Source organism: Opisthocomus hoazin, chromosome 6 (genome assembly GCF_030867145.1).
Source record: "Opisthocomus hoazin isolate bOpiHoa1 chromosome 6, bOpiHoa1.hap1, whole genome shotgun sequence".
In the NCBI taxonomy this organism is placed as follows: Eukaryota; Metazoa; Chordata; class Aves; order Opisthocomiformes; family Opisthocomidae; genus Opisthocomus; species Opisthocomus hoazin.
This window is the reverse complement of record NC_134419.1, coordinates 28,048,832-28,068,408: the sequence shown is the minus strand read 5'-3', so window position 1 is coordinate 28,068,408 and position 19,577 is coordinate 28,048,832. Positions and strand designations below refer to the sequence as shown.

General features: G+C 38.4%; 1 protein-coding gene across 1 annotated transcript in view; it reads left to right on the top strand.

Annotated features, from left to right (window-relative positions):
- The window catches only part of CDC73 (cell division cycle 73), a 119,704-nt gene that overhangs the window by 78,123 nt on the left and 22,004 nt on the right, over window positions 1–19,577 (top strand). The window lies entirely within an intron of this gene.

Here is a 19,577-nt window from a genome sequence, read left to right as displayed (position 1 = left end):
GGGAACAGACATCAGCTTTGGCTTTTAACTATATGACCGTATCACTTGTGCATAGCTTGTAAAGTTCAGGCAGAGCTGTTGCCTGTTGATACGTGTAACATTTGTCACCTTGCCACATGTACGAACTGGATCGTGAATTCTTAAATCTTAATGAACAGTTTCTTTTGCTCACTCCTTCTTCGCTCTTAAAGGAGGAGCAGGTCTTTGCCCATCTTACAGAAAAGTAAGGAGAAGATTTGGCTTTTTCACTGCTTTCTGTCTGGGTGTGACTGATGTAGTTTTAGAGAGTCAAAGTTTCAGGAAGAAATTCTTTTTTTCTTATAGCACTTTTTTATTTACTACTTTTGTATGATCCTGTATGTTTCTGGAGGGCAGAGCTTGCTTTGTGCTGGAAATATGACCTGAAGGTTTGAGTAATCTTGCTGGGGCTGAAGGTTGGAATGAGCCTAATTTCGGCTAAATCTCACCACGAAGGGTCAGTGGACTGCTTGTTCTTGATCCAGGGAGTAGTATGTTCTGTAGTGTTACCATGGTTATGTCTTGAATTAGAAGCTGCAATGTTAATGTTTGAAATGCTATCTGTTAAGACTGAGAAGGAATTCCTCTGATGTGAAGATGTGCAGCGTGTGTAAGGAACACCACAGAGTTACTGTGGCCGGTGAAAGCTTGACTGTTCAGTGAGTTCTGCAAGGCTAGAAGCAGATACAAGGAGTCAGAAGAGACGTCTGCTTGGAATAACCTGTGCATGTGGCAACTGTGAACTACGCAAAATGTACCTATGCATAACAAAGGTGTGTAAGTTTGAAATACTTGCTTCAAAACACTGAACCTTCCTACATGTCATTTTTAGAAGGTATCAGTAGAACCTTGTCTAACTGGTTTTGAAATAAATCAGACCCTAAAGTTGAGCCTTTAAATAACATTCTCTCTTGACACCATTAATGGAAGTTTCTCAAATCAGGGTAGAGTGGTTGCGATAGTCAGGTGCGTACTGCTTGGTAATTTTCTGCCTGGTGACCACAAGTCCCATGGAAGTTAAACTGAATGCATACATCATAGCTGACATGTCAACTGAAGGTTCCTTTATGGACCGTGCTTTCTGGATACTCCATGAATACTTTTGCAAAGTTTATTCCACTTTATCATAGCAGAATGTAGTATTATTTCAGCTGTAATGTGTTGAGAACCTTTGAAGTGACTGTTCAAAATGATAAATGGCAATGTTTTCAAGGTTGGTTATTTTTGCTTTTAAACTTTATTCTGGAAATGTGTTAATACAGAATGTCATAAATGCTTAGTTTTACTTTTCTGTGTTATGAATTATTATGTATATGGCCAGTGGTCATTCTGTTCTGCTTCAGAAAGAATACTTCTTCCATAAGTCATTTAGAGTGGACAGGAGAGGGTTGTAGAATATTTGTAATTTGCTTGGCTACTTTGTGATCCCAGCATGCTCCTTAACACCACAAGCATGTTGGTAAGGGAATGAAAAATAGCAATCTAGAAATGACCACAAGTGTCACTATTGCCTGCCGTATTTTCCGTAGCAGATTTTCACCGTTACTTAGCTAGTTCAGACACCCAGCTTACACTGACTGCATTTTTTTATAAATGGTCAAGATTTTGCAGTCTATTCTAATCACACCCAAGCCACAAACGTGATTTCATCAATCTTTGAATGCCTGATGTTTAAAACAGAAATGCAGCAATGTAGATTAGTCTGAAATGGTGATAAAACTAGAAAAGGTTTCCAGTTATTCTGAAACATGCATATTTTTACTTGCCAATGAGTAGCTGGTAATTGTTAGATCATTCAATAAGGAATATAAGCACAACCCCTAACTTTGCAAAGTTGTGAGAGAGAGAAAAGACTAAGTCAGGACGATGCTTCTTATTCCATCTGCTTTAGGAAACATTTCAAGGGGACGCTTCATAATTCTAAAGCTGGTATTTTTTTTATGAAGTAAACTGATGTTCTAGGCATCCAACTGGAATTCAGTCCATTGTCTTGTCACAGCTTCTTGTGAGGAACACAGGTTTGGACCACTTCAAAATTCACTTGAAAAGCCAAAATATAAAATGGTTTCGGTCTACTTTTATTTCTGTTTTGGTTTTGTGTTATGCAAGTTTTGTGTATTGGACTACTGTCCAGACATATTTCTTTCCTCAGTAATGTGGTGTTTCCTTTATCACATCTTCGTTTTCTGTGTTCTGATTTTTTTCCATGTCTTCCCCCAGGCTTTGCATCCAATCATTGCTGATCTCAAGTACTAAATGCAGCTTTTTTCTTTCTTCCAGGGGATGGACAACATAATTTCATTTGTACTATGCAGTATTTTTGGTTGTGCAGTTCTCCCCTGATGAACTGGCAGTCCAGTGCCAGCAGTAACATTTTCTGCCTGTCACAAGTGTTCCTTTTGCATTCTGAGATGAGCAGGGGCTTTATGAAGCTTTGATTCAGCACAGCAGGGGAGAGAAGGCCAAGCAGCAGAAGTACCAAAGGTTCTCACACAGTTGAGAGAACAACTGTGGAAAATAGACTTCTGTTTTTCCCATTCCCTTATGACTTCGCCCTAACACCCACCCCCACACCCCCAGCCTGAGAATTTGAAATGAAAACTTAAATGCTGACAGAAAGCAAGACTTGGGGGAAGAACTGATACTATGTACCAAATCTCTTAGCAGGAAGATGGCATCCTGTGGGAGTTGATAGGCTACCAGCTCTTCTGCCTAAGAAGAAAATTGCGTTATTCCAGTTGCTACCACCTGTCGAGCCCCTTCCCTCTGCCTGATTCCTGCCTGCCTGCGACAAGCACAGAAAGGCCTTTTTCCCTTAGGCCATCTTCAGGCTCTTGAGGCCTCCAGCACTTCTCTCCCAATCCCTTGAAGAGTCTTGGCCCATCAGGTTCATCACCGGGATGCAGACCTCTTGCCCAGCACTCCCCCTTCAACTGTTGCATGAGCTACATAGTTTCTGTTTGTTTGGTTTCTTTTTTTGTGAGACTGATTAAGAGATTAGCAGCTCCAACTGTTCACCTGCTCACTACATTTTTTTCCTCTATGTATATGGGTTGTACTTGAATATGGAGGCGTTTTGTCAGCCTCAAAAATTCCTGGCTTTGAAATTGGTGATGCAAATGCTTAGTTGATGTTAAATAGTGTGAAATTCAAGAGCTGGACTTTCAGAGCTGTCAGGAATTCACGTGTCGTGGGTTTGAGACCTATATTGACTCTTCCCATCTGTCACGTGTCCTCAGTAGCTCTAGTACATTAATTCCTGTAGGTATCCTCATTTGCAGCTAATTCTGTGGGACATGCAGTGTTTACAACAGATACTGCAAAGGTTTAGCAAGTGTCTTAAATGCCTAAAGCCTTTCCTTCAAGCACAGATGCTTAAACTAGGAAAAACAACAAAATCTGTGGCAAAATCCTTTCTCCAGTGATCCAAGAGTTCTCCTTGTAGTAAGTTTAAGCAATATTTGTTCATATCCAACAGAAAACCTGGATCAGAAAATGGAGAAGTCGTCCTTGAGTAAGAGCAGTTCCCAGCTGCCCGCCCGTTGTCAGGCTGGGGGAATGAAGATTCATGCGAACACCCTGCACATCACCTAGTTTGACAGAACTACTGCAGCTTGGCCAACTGGTTTCATGTATCTGTTTTTTCCTAATGTTGTTCCATGTTAATGATTCCGTCAACATGAAGTAGTTTCCAGTCAGTGTACATTAATGAAAAGCTGATTTTAATATGTGCGGAGTTTCCTCCTGTAGTGTGCTTGCCATCACTGAACGGATTTCCAGTTATTTCAAAAGCAATTCTGTTTTGTGGCAGAAATCCTTTGGAAGTAAATGTTCATTTGTATATGCTTCTGATGAACAAAAAATCCAGTTACCGTACAAAATGACTTTGCACACCGCTAGTTTGCCAGTCTGTCCTGCAGACTTTCCACTTTTGAAAATCACATTAAACTTAAATCATTAGCATCCCTTTAGCAACACCCAAGGAAAAGGGAACTATGCTGTGGAAATCATGCTTTTTGTCTGAATACCTGTGTTCATAATTCCTTATCTAATCTGTATCAGATTCTAGATTAATTCATGAGCCCAAGGATTATTTTTCACGTAAATTACTAATGTAGAGTTGGAGTCACCAGGACTCTTGGTCTTCAAATACACGATTTAGAGGAAATCCTTAGAGCTCGGTTTGGATTATGTTAAATGACAGAGAATATTGGTTCAGAACTAGAGATTTTAAAATTCTTTTCTGCTATCCTAAACTCTGCTTCAAACTTAAATTCTGTGGTTTATACTTTCTGTAATTTAGTGGCTTCTAACAGAAGAATTAATCAGAGACAGCTCTTTTGCTTCTTGTCCGTCTCAAGATGTAATATTAAGAATCGTTAATGCACACTGTAGGGAGGTATGTGTTTTACAGAAATTAAAACCCTGGATATATTTAATGTAATAATGCTGAATTCATAAAATTTGGCCTAAAACTAAAGATTATATTTTTCTGTAATAGAGAGATATATTCTTGTAACTCTTAATCAGCATCTGCAAAGCTTTCTGTTGCTGATCCGTTTTACCGAAGTAGAGTAAATTTATAGGGACCATCTGTCATCTAAAAAACAAAAAACCTCTTAAAGACACACAAAAAACTGTTGTCCTCTTAAAAACTCCACAAATCTCATGACCTTGGATGATGGATTGCACATTTTCTGAAGTCTTCTCCGCAAGGATTTGGTAACTAAGCATTCAGACTTCGGCAAATGCTTTTTCTGTAATTTTGGCTAAGGTACATTTGTGGTTTACTCACGCGTGAGTGTTACGGTTTCCATTGCAGAAGAAAAGGGAGGACTTTTGGGAGACCAGACCTGACTTCTGTTCCCCCGCACCTTTGGATCTCTGTCCTAATGCTTTCCTTCAAGTTACTTATTTTGCCAAAAAAAAAAAGCCCTGTAATTCCATTAATATTAGTAAGAAGCGTAATAATGCAGAAGAGACAGCAGTCATTTTCTACTTCCATTGCATTTCTAGATAATCAAGCGAAGTAATAAAATAAGAATTCCTTCTTAATTTAATGAGGCCTGGATACAATACAAAAAGGGAATTCATTTTTTTGAGAATCTAGGTCATCTCGTATGGAAAAGATTTCCTTGCAGTGAAGAAATATTTTTTGCCTTTTTCTTTTTTTCTTTTTTCCTTTTTTTCTTTTTTTTTTTTTTTTTTTTACAGTTGATGCTACACAGTGCTGTCTGGAGCTGTGCACCAGTATCTGTACTTTTATGCTGGGTTTGCCTCATGACAAGAAGAGACCTTTTTGTTATGTGTAATTAACTTTCACTTATCTGCGGTGCGCTGGGGGAAGGGAATGGGCAAGGAGATATGTCAGTAACGTGGGAAGTTCTGGATGCAGCAGGGGAAGTTAGAGCAGGTCTCTTGAATTTCTGTACTTCTCTCACGAGCAGGTTGGCCGGGACCAATGCCAGATTAAAACTGAATCTGTGTATTCACATGATAATGCACACAAGCTAATAAGCCTTGTGGAATGTCGACCATTAGGGAATAGATGCATCAGCCTTCTCTGAATGGTCTGGTGGAGTCGGTGCAGGTCCCGTGTGGCTGGAAGCTAATAAGCTCTGATGACTCTGTGTAGAATTGCTTGCTTGTTCTTGAAACAGTGCTGCGGCATACATGATATGCTTGCAAGATTTATAAATAGCAGCCCCATGCTGTGTGGCAGTGCTGTTTCTGAAGCCCTGCTGGCCTGGGAAGCAAAGTAGCTGTGTTTCTGTGACGCTGCCCTGAGCTAATGAAATTGCTAAATCTAAGGCACCTCTGTCGTCTCGAATGGAAAATGCGCTACCTGGAATATGTGGTCCCAGTTGATTGGGATCTGGTGGCAATAATAAGTTGGGGTTTTTTAGAACAGCTTTCATATTGGTAGTGCTTTGTCATTATTTTTATCTAATTTTCAGGTGTTTTTCTTCAAACTAGGCACTAGTCAGTGACAAAAGTGTCTGTTGGAGAAGATAAGGGTTTTTGCTCTTCCTTCAAAGTAGGCATCCATTCATTTACCCAGGAGTATGACGATGTAGAAGCTGCAAAATGAGGAAGAAATATGTAGGCTGGTATTAGCTCTTGAATAGTTGGTTTTTCTTACATTTTCAAAATGTCTTTTCAGTAGAACAGGAAGAAATACAAAAGTGAGAGGTTTCTGTGCTTATTGCCAGCCTGCTGAGCTACACATACAATTACTGTTCTGCCCTTTCTCAAAAGGTGAGGCTGCTGTTTTGTTTTGGTGTTCCTCATAAAAGTAGAGCACCACCAGCTTAAGACAAGGATGTTACTGGATGAGTCTTTATGAAATCAAATCTGTTTGTGACCAGTGAAGCCCTCCTAAGCACGTACAGAAAGTTCCAGGGTGTCCTAACAGAGGAATCTTGACGAGATCATTCTTGGCATTGGAAGCCTAACTCTCTGTAAAAACATTGTCTGCTCTTAGTGGCTTACTCATTTTTGTTTCCTGCCACCTAAGTGCTCAGCGTTTTCCAGTGAGGCGATCTTACTTTGCAACAGATTGCTGTAGAAAAAAGAATGTTGTTTATTTTTTATCACTGACAGCAGACTTTTCAAAGGTGAAACAACTATTTGACGTAGCAGGACAGATGTGAGGGCTGAAGGAGAGCTGAAGAGGTCTTGCTGCTTAAGGCAGATTTCCTTCAGATAAACTGTGAAATCCTCAGGATCATTGCGGATGACTGATGTTGCTAACATGTGAGTAGCAGCAATAATATTGCAGTGAACCTCACCTGTGTCTGTGCTGACTGGCACAGTCTGTCATCTTAGAAGTTTATTCACAGTGGGAAGTTCTTAAAGATGAATTTGTGTGTGTATGTAGAGAGTGAGAGGCACCCATCTGAAAGCTCTTAAAACCTGATTTTAAATACACTTTTGAGTCTGCTCATTTAGTCAGGGGTTTATTTTTTCTGCAGTGATGGATGAAGAGTGTATAAAAGTCATAGCATAATAGAAAGATCCTAAAATTTGTAGAGTTTTTGTACGGCCCTTATCCACTCTTCATATTTGAATAGAATGGCCCCAGCCTGTATGAAGGAGACCTTGGCAGTTGACCTTCGTTTGAGGGGACTGCATTTCTGTACTACCAGAAATACAGCTGTGCCCTAGCCATTTCAAAGAACAGTCATATTATAAACCAGATCTCATAATGCATAGGCAGAAGCTTGGAGATAGTCTATCTAGTGTATGGATTGTGTATAAAATGAAAAAAGTTGAATGCTGTCATCTTAGTGCTTTGAGAAGGGCTTAATTTAATCTGCTCTACTAAAGAGAGAAGAATAATGGGGAATTTAGATATAATGCCAAAGGAAGCTGAAAGTGGAGGCAGAAGGCCAAATGGAAAATTCCTCGTGTGATACAGCCAGAATCCTTCCTGTATGTCAACTTAATGCATGATTTATTGCCATTACAATTAGTTTTTGATATAGGCATATAACATCATCAGCTTTTATATTCTAAAGTAGGGTGCTATGAATGATATGTCAACTGAGGATACAAACACCAACAGCAGTTTGCCCAGTTTGTTTGAGATGTAGTATTTTAGCAATAATACGCAAATGATATTGCATGTGTGCTAGCGCAAAAAATTTTGAAGGCAATTTTTTCAACCTAAATATTTGTCAAGAAGCACACAGGTAGAAAGCATTGTTGCTATCATGAAGATACGGTATCTATTCTTCTATTGTTTGTCTTCAACATATGAATCTGTGATGGGTGACTCAAATACTTATGTGTCCCAGGTGACTTTGTTGTGCGATGATTAGTGCTGTGATTCTGTTGTTTTGATTCACATGCGAGTTTTCTTTTCCAAGTAAAACAGCCCTATCAAAAGGCTGTATAACTTTTGTCACAGACAGATTTTTAGAACACACTTAAATGAAGACAACTGAAAGTTGAACAGTACGTTATCTATTTGATTTGGATACAAACAAGTGAGTTTTAAATTGTTGTATTGTTTGGGGGATTATTAGGGTTTTTTCACTCTTGGAATCAGTTAGCGAAGTATATAGAGGCTTAATCTAGGAAACAGAGAATTTTCGGTTCAGGCGGCTTCCTGGCTGTTTCTGCTGACATGTACAGTAGTGGGATTTAGTACTGCATAGTAGTGATTCCTGCACGTAGTAGTGATTCCTGCAGAATATTTTAACTTCTAAATCTGTTCACATCTGTGCCTAGAAAGGGAAACTTCAGGCATTTTGGAGTTATCCCATTGCACTGAGGGGAAATTTCTTGGGAAGGGGGGGAGGGGGAAGGAATAAAAGATGTTTTGGTCTAAATTGAGTGCTCCTTCATGATTGTAAATAAAATTGTATTTTGATGAAAACAGAGTTCTGAAATGAAAGTTGTACAATGAAAAGTAGGTGGTGCAATGGGTCTTACTGGGAAAGCTGGAGGAAGAGAGCATTGAAAAACAGGACCATTAATAACATATAAACAGTAACAAAAACATTGCTTTTTTTTATTGTGGATATTTGATTATGATGATGTGTGTGAAACTTTTACATAATGTGGTCCAAGGATAAGATCTAGGTAGTCTAGAAGACAGTCTGTCAGCGCTGCTATGACTGGTGTAAGTGGGATGCTGCTATTGTAAATTTTGGAAATGCTCAGACTTCAGAATTTTGGACTGAGAAAGTTACGTTGAGGATTTTTACTAATAGTGGGAGCAGCCATTTGAGGATACTGAAGAGCGCAAGTTTCTTTTACATGATGTTTTACTGTGTTAAATATATAAAGCATGGGATGCTAGAGGCTGTGTAACTCCTGAAGTTTGATATGAAGATTGAGGTATTATTAATACAGTGCTTATGAACTTTGTAGATTTGGTTCTTGATGTTTATATTATTCGAATGCCAAATTGCCTCTATGCCCTGAGTTAAACATGTTTCCAAGGATCTGTTTATTTTGTTGAAATCTGAACGTAAACATTTTGATCCAGTAGTAGAAGTGTTTTCTTTGAAGTTAAACCTACTGAAATCTTTTGTTTTACTTAATACAAGTGCATGAAATCTCCAGGCAGAGAGAAACAAATCAAAGCAATCAAATGTCAGCTCCAATCATGACAGTTTTCAAAACAGTGCTTTTTCATATGGCACCATGTAGCAAGCCTGTACATTGGAAATGGAAGGTAGCCTGTGACTCTTCAAAATAGTTGGTTTCTCTCGGGTTTCGTATTTTTAGTGAAATGAAAGTTTAGTCACAAGGTGACCAACAACCGTGTGCTTGGGAGCAGATTGCTGTGTGTCGGATTACCCAGTTTCTTGCGATAAAAACTGAGCGCAGAGCAGTTCGTCTCTGCAGGTGATCAACCTGTTGGCAAAGACCACTGCGTTGTCGCATACAATCAAAGGAGAAGGGGAACAGAACCATAGGCTCCTGGAGTAGCTTGAATTGGAACAGACCTTTTAAACGTCAGTAATCCGGGCTAGCAGTGACATGAATACATCCTGTCCCATCCCCCCAGCTAGAGGTGCTTTTATTGCAGAAACCTTTGTCTGAGGTTTTTGTTGCTGTTCCAATGCGTTTTAACCCTGAGGGCTGCTGTGTTGGTGTGCAGTGCTTGGCAAACATCGCACGGGGGCTTTTCTGATTGTACAGACTGTAAACAGGAGGCTTAAATTAGGCATCTGAGAAAGGGGCAATGACTAAATAAAACTAACTAAATGACTAAAATGCTAAAATCAGCAATGAGCTGATACCTTTTGCTGCCATTATGATCAAGGGTGCTTAGTCACAGTGTCACAGCAAAAAAAAAAACACCCTTCTGTTTGCCCATCATCCTTCCATCAGCATCCACCAAAAAACTCTGCTTGCATCCTGATTTGATTCACTTCCCATCTTTCTACACAATATTTTCTTCCTTTCAGTCTGTTTTTTAAAGAAGTTAGAGCAGTAAGATCCGTAGAGTAAGAGCAGGACAAAATCTGGGTTTTCTGGTGAATATGGTGGGTTTTTGGTAAATTTTCATTCTTTGATGTGATTTTTTGTTTGTTTGTTTGTTTTGAAAATACAGCAGTTGAAAACAAACCTGTGAACTTACACAACTGGAGCAGGACAAATATTTAGAGACAGTATTCTTGTTATCTTGAAAGCAGATTAAAATGTACACTCTTCCCAGTTTGGGGGAATTGCAGTGTGTGCTTAACTGCAGCCTATGCAAATCCAGAAATCATTAGACTTTCATGCTGGACTAAGAATTTTGTGGAGTAAATTACTGTTCTGTTTCTAACTTGCTTGTCTGATGCTGTAGAGATGTCTCTTGTGTCTCAATATTTTGTCAATATTTTTATTGCCAGCACCCAAGATAGCACATCTGCTCTGTCTCAGTGGACAATTTGTTGATATGAGGGCTCTAACAGGTGTTTTGCTGGAGATTTACCACTGTGTTTGCAAATGGCACAGATAACTCGTATAAATACACTTTTTTTTCCCCTTTTTACAGTACTTTTTGTTTCCTGTATGTACAGTTGCTATCACTTAACTTTGCTGTAGCCAGTGAAGCAAGTGGGTGTCCACAAGACTTTCTTGGGGTGTCTTAGTGTACAGCTCACAAAGAAATATAAAAAGAGTTAAGAGGAAAATCTGACATAGCATAAATTTCATTACCAGTATTACTCAACTGACTGCACGGATCTGTACTTTAGCACTACCAGTAGCCTCTTCCTGTTATAACAGGCCTCAAGATCATCACCTTTTGTGGTTTAAAAAAAATACCTACTCTTCTGCAGCTGAACCTGGGGAGTAGATTAGCTGGTGTTCGTAAAGGAGGAAGCCTGGAGTGCCAAGACAGCCTGCAATTAGAACATTTTTCTAGACTTTTCCCTGGCCTGTGACTGTTCAAAATAGCCCTTCCATGTCGAAGTGGTTATAGTCTGTTGTATTCTTACAATCATCACTGTCATCGCTCAAGCCCTCTTATCTCTTGGCTTGTTTATTACAATTTATTATAGCTGCAGCTAAAGCTTTTGATCCTGAAAAAGCTCATGCTGGTTTTGAACTCAGCAGCTACTTTTCTAGGCAACACAAACAACTAAGAGTTCATCACTCCACTGTTCAGCTTTGTGCATTGACTCCTCAAGGAATCCAGTTTCAGGATTTTCTCCTGATATTTTAAGTCCTCCAAGGTGATTACTTGGAAAATTGCTTTCATCTCTCTGGCCATGACCACCCATGATAATTATGTTTTCTTGTAACATAATGTAATATGTAACCATAGTGCTGAGATTGCTAAAGCTGGTAAGGTACACAAGAACAATATTAAAACTTTTTTCTTCAGTGAGTAGAAAGGAGATGAACACATCAGGATGCGGTACAACTGGGAAAAAGTGGTACTGGATAATTTGTTGAACAAGCAATCACGAAAAAAACTAAGGTCTTTAATAGCTTCCTATGTATTAGAATTTTAGTATTACAGCAGCTCCTGTTGTAGCAACAAGATTCAGTATAACCAAGGGGAGTCTGCTTCAGTTTGGGATTTTTTGGAAAAAAATTCACACAGAAGTTAAGAATCTATCTGTATTTATTTAGGCACCTGCAGAGCTTTTAAAAATATTCTTCTGACCTGAAGCATTTCATGAGTCTTTACAGAAGTTGCAAAGGAGCCTTTCTGAGTTTTTTGAAGCCTTTTCCTCTGCAAATTTATTGCTCACTGAATGCAGGCGTAAGTGGAATCTTCCCCTTGCTCTGTACTGAGCAACATTAATGTACGTGTGACTGTTCCTTTGAATACCATTTCCAAAGCACGATCTTGAAAGTTGGAGACTAACACATTAGCAAATTTTAGTAAATTTACAATTGTGCAAATTCCAGTTCTGTTGAATCCATGTGATGTGCTCTGATTTTAGTATACAGAAAACTAGTGGTGTATAAACCTTTGCACCTGACATTTGAGAAAGGTGAAACAATCCTTTTGTTCTCAAACTGTGTTTGTCAAAAATCTTCCTGATTGCCAAGTAATGCGTGTGAGGCCAACTCAGATAATTAACCCAAAGGGAAATAATTCTAGGTAAAAATACTGTTTTAGTGATACCCAGTTCTGGCTTTTCATGCATTTCAGGGGAACAAGTCATTTAAATAAACATAGGCAGGCATTGATTAAAAAACAAACAAAACAAAAAAACAACAAACCACCCACCAAAAACACCAACAAACCCCAAGCAAACAAAACCTGTGGAGTTCTCAGGATTAAGAGTTGTTGGGTTTTGATTAAAACAGCTTATCCCCAGGAAAATGGAAGTGCTTGCATGTTTAATCTGGCTTTGTCGCCAGCATTCCTCTTCAGCTCAAAATTGCTATTTCAATAGCAACAGTTTGAAATTACACGACTGACGTAAATTCAAGAGGAAGATTTTCATTTTGCTGGTACTTGTGCAAGGATAAACATGGGAGGAGCTCTAGCACGCTTCACCGAAGACTGGTCAAGAATGTTTTGTAATCTTAGCTTTGGGGATAACACTGAAGTTTTCAGGCCTCTCGGTATTTGTAGCTTTCATTAACTCTTCCCAAAAGCATCTCCAGTAATTTTTATTATTATTATTTTAGCATATTTATGTGGTTTTGTCTCTAGTTGTTCACTCGTAACTACAGTTTGCATTGAGACTCTGTTACGATTTGTGTTGCTTAGAACCATTTTCTTTGCAGGACCAGAGTATCACCTAAGCTATCTATAAGCAGTCCAATTAATTCGATCATATTTTTCCATGTTTAAAACAAACTTCTTTTAACCTGGTTGTAATAAACAAGAAATTACAGTGAGTATTTTTCATGTCTTTCAATGACAATGGTCCCCAGGCCTAACCTGCTACTGAAAAACCCGTCAGTCCTGTTCTTTCTTATGTTTTACAGCGTCAAGGTTTCAGAATTTGGGTAGTCTTGTCAGTTTTAATTCTATAATGGATTAATAAAGGACCAGATTTGTAAACAGAAGCTAATTTTGAATGCTGTGGAACAACAAGTATTAGTATTTCTAAATTTCACTTAGGCCCTTGATGACATCAGCAGAGTTTTAGTTCTGCCGCCCTCCCTTGCTGCTCCTTCCTCCCGCTCCTCCATCATTGTAGTGCGGGACTTGTTCACAAGAGACTGTCTGCATCCGATTTCCTTACACTTGCGAAATTTGTTGTATGTACTAACTTTAACTATTTTGAAAACGATAATGAAATTTGCCTTATCTTTGTAAGAAGATGGGCATCCAGGGTTTTTTTTTCTTGCAGCTGAATCTGAGGATTGGCAGTCTTCCAATGGTATTTTTCTTCAAACTATGCTTGATAGGACATGATCATCAGTGTAAGCAGTCTCACGTTTTAAAATAAATATGATTTATGTAATTTTTACTAACCTCTTTTGTCACATCAGTTTTTTAGATGTCGAAGTAGGAAACAGTGAAGATATGGTGTTATTTTGCTTAGGCAGTTGGTATCAGAAGCCTTTGATAAATAATGGTAAACTTTTTCCCTTTTTAAATTAACTCTGTATAAATATCTTTAATTTTGCTTAAACTCCCACACTCTTTTCTAGACTATGGGGAAGTTGAAACAATGTAAACAGTAGAAATGACCTTTTTATTAATATTACGAGCAATGGAAATTAAAAAGACTGTGGTATTAGCAGTATTTGCACAATAGTTAAGATCCTCTTATCAAATTCTATTTTTCTACTGCATAGTTTAAAATAAGGAAGGCAGTTTAAAACTTGCGACTTATTATTTAAATATCTGTCTTGGGGGCTACATATGCAGATTTCTGTGCATAGAAGTATGCAAATACACTATACCAGTTTCATGTGTAAATAAAATGATGATCTGAAACACTAGTTAAAATATTATTAATATTTTCTAGCTATGAATAGGAGTCAGAGAATGACTAGGAAGACTGCAGAGGCAGAGCAGCTCAGATTGTTTTCCTTCGTTCTTTGGAAGATTCCCCCCACCCCCAAGGCTTTTAAGGGCTTTAAATGTTTAGAACAAAGCCCTCTGTTTTCAGAATCCAAGCTATTTACACAAAATAGATAGACGTTTCTGTCAAGCTTAAAGTAGGGCAGCTGGACCAGTCATTAGATACCTGGTTTTGAAGTCGTCTCATTGTTTTTGGCTATTTGTCATACATTGATGTATACAAGGTTGAACTTCTAGAAAAAGAATATGCTTTTTAAATATGCAGTTGGTTTAGATTTCGCCGTAGTTCTTTAGGCTGGCTTCACTAGAATTTTCAAAGGTTCAATACTTCAAATCACTCAGGCAATGATAGTATAGTTGCTGGTAATTAAAATGAGTTCTTACGGTCTCTTCTGCCCTGAATTGAATAGATAAATTGAAGTCTGTTCTTAAAGATAATTTTACAAGCTTACCGTCCACCTGTGTTTACTTTCTTTCTCATTTGAGATCTGAGTGTTACGGTTTTACTACGTTCATCTTTTATGAACAGAACAGTCTTTGGTTGAATTGTCTTCCGTCATGGATGGTGAATCTGAAAGCTGCTTGATGCTTCACAGGCAGGCAGGTGCTAATACTGCCGGCAGAATCAAATTTTACTTTTTCCTTCTACTACTTCTGTGCAGGAGCATGCAAGTTACCTAATAATTTTTAGATTTTTGGGTAAAGATCTTGTACTAATTTAAATGCTGTAAAGGAACGAGATAGAAATTAAATTTGCTAAATTAAAAAAGCCACAAGATGGCATCAAATTGTCAGTTCTGTCTGTTGCTCCGAACACTTAAAGGTCAAAATATTAGAGACTGTATAGGTGTCTCTAATAGACACCAGTTGGGACAGTGAATGTGCAGTGAATTAGAGTTTTTGAGTTTTTTCCTTCCATTATTCATATGTTGTGAAGCCACAATAAGAAACTTTTAATAGCTTTGTTCTGTGCTTCAAGAGAGTAAACTAGCTTGGGGTTATGTGAAATGTGCCTTCAAGAAAAAATTCAACCAATATAACATGTTTTATTGCTTAAAACAATGAGGGCTCATTTCCTGAAACGTAGCAGGAGTTATGTTCAGGCAATTTCTGATTCCGGCTGAGAAGTGAGTGAAAGTAACTGAACTGTGGATGTCAGTGCTCATTTAGAGTTAAGAAAAGTACGAGGTATCTAAAATACAGATTTTTTTCTAAAATATAGAAAAATACTAGTTTGGTCCTGGTATCAGATCAATATTGGCAATCGATTTTTGCAAGTTAACACAAAGAATGACAGATTTGTGTTTTTTAATTGCAAAGGTTAACACACACTGCAGAAGGTTTTAAAAGCTATTAAAAAGACCCCACCAAAACAACACCCACTGTTGGGTAACTAAATATGACTAGATGTTGACAATGGCTTACTGTTTTTTGTTAGGTAATTTTTGGTGAGTGCGAAGATGGAATATCTCAAGACTTACTATTGCAAGAAATAGATCTTTTTAAAGCTGTTGAACTTTTTGCATTAAAGTGAGTTGAGGATGCAATACATTGGAGTGTGGTAAGAATCTGTCCAGAACAATTTGCATCTTCATAATATGTTGCAGCTTGCCTGGGCAGTGGAGAAACAGGGAAGGGAAAATATGTGCATGTGTGAAAGGAAAGGCGTCAAGTATGCTGCATGCAAAACCTACAGATTGAATGGACTTTAAGCAACAGACCTAAAGCTTCTTGTTGCTGTAAACATAGTTTGCACTCACAAAACTTAGCAGAGCACATAGCAGTGTCTGAAATTTTAAGGCAAATGTGGAAATTGTGTGAAGGAATGATGGAAGAAGAGAACACACTTAAAGCTTAATTACCAGGGCATGCAATAATAGTAGAAGTCAGTTGTGTGAGGGGTTTTTCTGCTTGTTTGACTACAGGTGGGCATCTGGATTTTGTAACGTGTGCTAACCTGTTTTGTCTTCGTGCACTGGTTTGCAAACCCAGTATTTTTAAGTGTTTCGGTAGGACAGTGCTAAATAGCAGAAGGCATACACGACAATAAGAACCATTATCGAGCAGACATTTTGTAAATGTCTACTATGATAGGAAACATTAGTAGGGAAATGGAATGAATTCCACTGAAAAGTGTCTACAGCCGTGTATCTGTAAGTGATGCAGTGAAGTCCAGGAAAGTACGGAGCTTTCGGTGCCCATTTGCCTGATTGCGTTCTGTGTCAGGTTGTTGCTTCTGAATGGTTAAATACTCATGTATTTAAAGTAAATCATAAGTAAACTGTATATAACCTTCTATGGTAAATTAGCACAACTAAACCAAGGAATATGTTTTTCATTAAAATACGATGTTAAGTGGTTGTCTTAAAGAAGATTTGTATTTTTCAAATTACATGGTTTTGTCACTAAATGAGTTTCAACTTATGAATATTCATAATATACTCCTTCACAGTCTCAAACAGTGCGTGCATAAGAATGAGGTATGTCATCTTTGAGCAAAACTGAAGTGTTCGGCAACTTTGAGGAAATGAATGTTCTTTAAATAGCTGAACAGTGATTACTACTGCTGCTGGTGCTTCGGGTACAGCTGCACAAACCAAAGCTCCTCTAGCTGGAGCCTGAATTTGCACTGTGCCTACTTACTTGGGGGTAACTTTTACATTTAAAACTTCGCAGTAGAGGATTTGAAATATCTTACCATGCGCCCACAGAGCTACTGTCTTTCCAAGGAATGGGAGCATGCAAAGCAGAAGTTGCCTCCAAGTCGTCAACAGGCCAGAAATTACCAGCAGCACTTCCCCGATGTGGTTGAGGGACCCAACTATAAAGTTTACTCTGTCAGCTTCATTTTCTTTTTCTCTGGGAGAAATCCTAGCGTATAGCTCTCGGTGGTTATACCCGCCCTGTAAACAGACCTTGGATCGTAATTTAGTGCATTGTCACAGGAAACACACCTCTACCTCAGTGCTTTTGAAAAGCATTAATTTTGTATCTAAAGTTAACATCTTTTGTTTTTAGCACAATGTGAAATGTTAGCAAAACTATCCTGCTAATGATTTCCTTACTGAAAGCAGGTTTGCTTCTCCACTTAGCGCATCTTGTCAGCCATCACTGCTCTGCGCTGTGTTTTTTCCTCATCTTAACAGTATGCTTTTCTCCTTACAAACCATTTAAGAAATGTGGGATTGAAATATTGGTCAGAGCTGCTTTTGGTACATTGTTGGCAGTTTTTACGTAAGAGGAGGTGGTGATTAGGTCATTGATAATCCTAAAGAGAGAGGCGACATAAACCAGTTACAAAGGGTAGATGCTGCGCCTTCAGTAGGTGACAACTGAGCTTCTGTGCTAAGTGGCCAGAACATCAGGAGTTGTGAGCTGACGTTCATCCATGAAATTATCACAGTCTAAGGCAGTGATTTACAGAACTAAAAGCTGTGACCTCCCATCATTTACTGATTTGCAGAAATTGTTCTTAAACATACAAAGGCGTAGGCATGGCAGTGGTAGCTGTCTTTTGTATCTACTCATCTAAATGACTTTATTTCCTACCATAGTCGGGTATTTTCATGTGATTTTATGTGCTTCGTTGTTGGTGGTGGTTTGGGGTTGGTTTTTTCTGTTTGTTTCAGTTGCAATGTTCTCAAAGCCCTGCCTTTTTCTTTTAGGCTTCTGCCCTAAGTGTCCCATTAACTATTTTAAAGAAGACAATTCAGAGGGAAGTATGAAAAATTCCCAAATAGAGTATTTGCCAATTACTTTGTTAGGCTTGATCCTACGTATGATCTGGTGCTTTAGGGACATTTTGGTGAAGAAAGAAATCACAAGCCCAAGTCATATGGAAACCCAGGCTTTGGTTACAATTTAGTTATAATTCTTTCCAAGAATTTCCCAAAACCTGAAATCTCTGCAGCAGCTCCTGGTTCCCTCCCTTCGTTGCAGCTGCTGTAGGACCCGCAGGGTCTGTTTGAGACCTTGGAGGCACCAAATAAGTGGAAGGTGAGGCAGGAAAGTTGCATTTCTGATGGTGTAGGAGGGGAAGGAGGAATGGACATGCGGGACTGCAGACAGGAATAATAAAGCATCCAAGCGAACGGAATTCGATTTTGAAATTTGAAACATAGCGTTGCAGGAAGTGATGTTTCTTTAGCTTGATGGGGGTTCTTCTGTTTCAGAAAGTGCTTTGAATTTAAGGAAGTCATGGAACAATTCTTGGTATTTCTTCAACATGTGTAATTAGTGCACTGCTGGAGTAGTCTTTGAAAACAAAAAATGACATTTTTCTATAGAAACAGATGCGAAGTTTTATTTCCACTTTCTTGGTGAAGAGAAAGGTGGTGATGTTTCAAATAACTGCTATTTCTCAGCTGCAAGGCTTCTCTCAAACTTAGTCAGCCTTTCCTGCTGCTCTTCCTTGAGGGTGTGGTATTTTGATTTTTCTCATTCGCTGAATATTTATTGTGAAAGGACATAGGCAAAAATACCTTTGCTGGGGTACTAAAAACATAAGTCCTAAAATAACAGTGACTGACTCAAGTGCCCTACATAGATGCTGGTATTTTAGTAACCAGAAAAGAGTACAGCAAGATTCAGGTTTAAGCCGTTTCTTGCAATGGGGGGTTCAATCCTTGTACTGAAGAAGAACAGGAGTTTGCTGACGAGAAGTCACAAAAGGTGTGTGCTGTACCAAATGTCAGCTCCAGCCTATTGTAACTAATTATGGGTGGCTTTGACTGAAGCTCCGGGAAAGAGACATTTTGAGTAAATTTGTGTTTTCTAAGGGCTTGTCAAGGGATCTTCTCTTCGATTTGTACTTCAGGGTTCTTGAGATAAAAACAGAGTTTCAGCTTTCATGGTGGAAACTTAAAATCTCTAAGTGTGATTTAAATTGTCAAACTTGAGACTGCTTGCATGTTGTCTCCTGCTCATTAGCTTTTTTATTTTGAATTACAGAACATACTGTTATTTATGTGTGGACATGCAAATGTGATAATGCCATGTTGGAGTCCTTTCAAACAGATTTTTCACAGGGTGGAATCTCTGACCTTTCGGAGTGTCTCTCACTTATAGGATACGCTTCATGTAGTGTTTAAGTAATTTTCAGATAAAATTCATGGTTTCATGTCAGAAGGTTTTCTGTCACCCTTGCAAATTGAAGTGGATGGAATATATAGCATGATTTTTTACAGTGTTAGTAATATTGTTAGTAATATATGTTTTGTTGAGTGAGGTTTCACAAAAGTAACTGAGAAGAGAATTTGTTCTTGCAGGAATTTAATGTTGCTTTGGACCCAGACACATGTGACCTCACTGTTTTCTCACGTGGTGTGTTGACTCTGCAGAGTTAACAAGGATAAACAGTAGTGCAGGTCTTTTTTTTGATACATTAAGGTAATTGGATAAGGCATGAGTAGAACTAATTATCATGAGTGCTATTTCTGGGCACTAAAACTCTTAAAGACAGAAATGCATTGCAATTTCTTGGTCCTAGTTTTCCATCCAGAGCATAAGCAGATCTTGTTTTGAAATTTCTGTAGCGAATTGCTTATATTTATGTTATAAACCCTTGGTGAAAGTGATCATAGGTGAAATGAAAAAATACTATCAATCA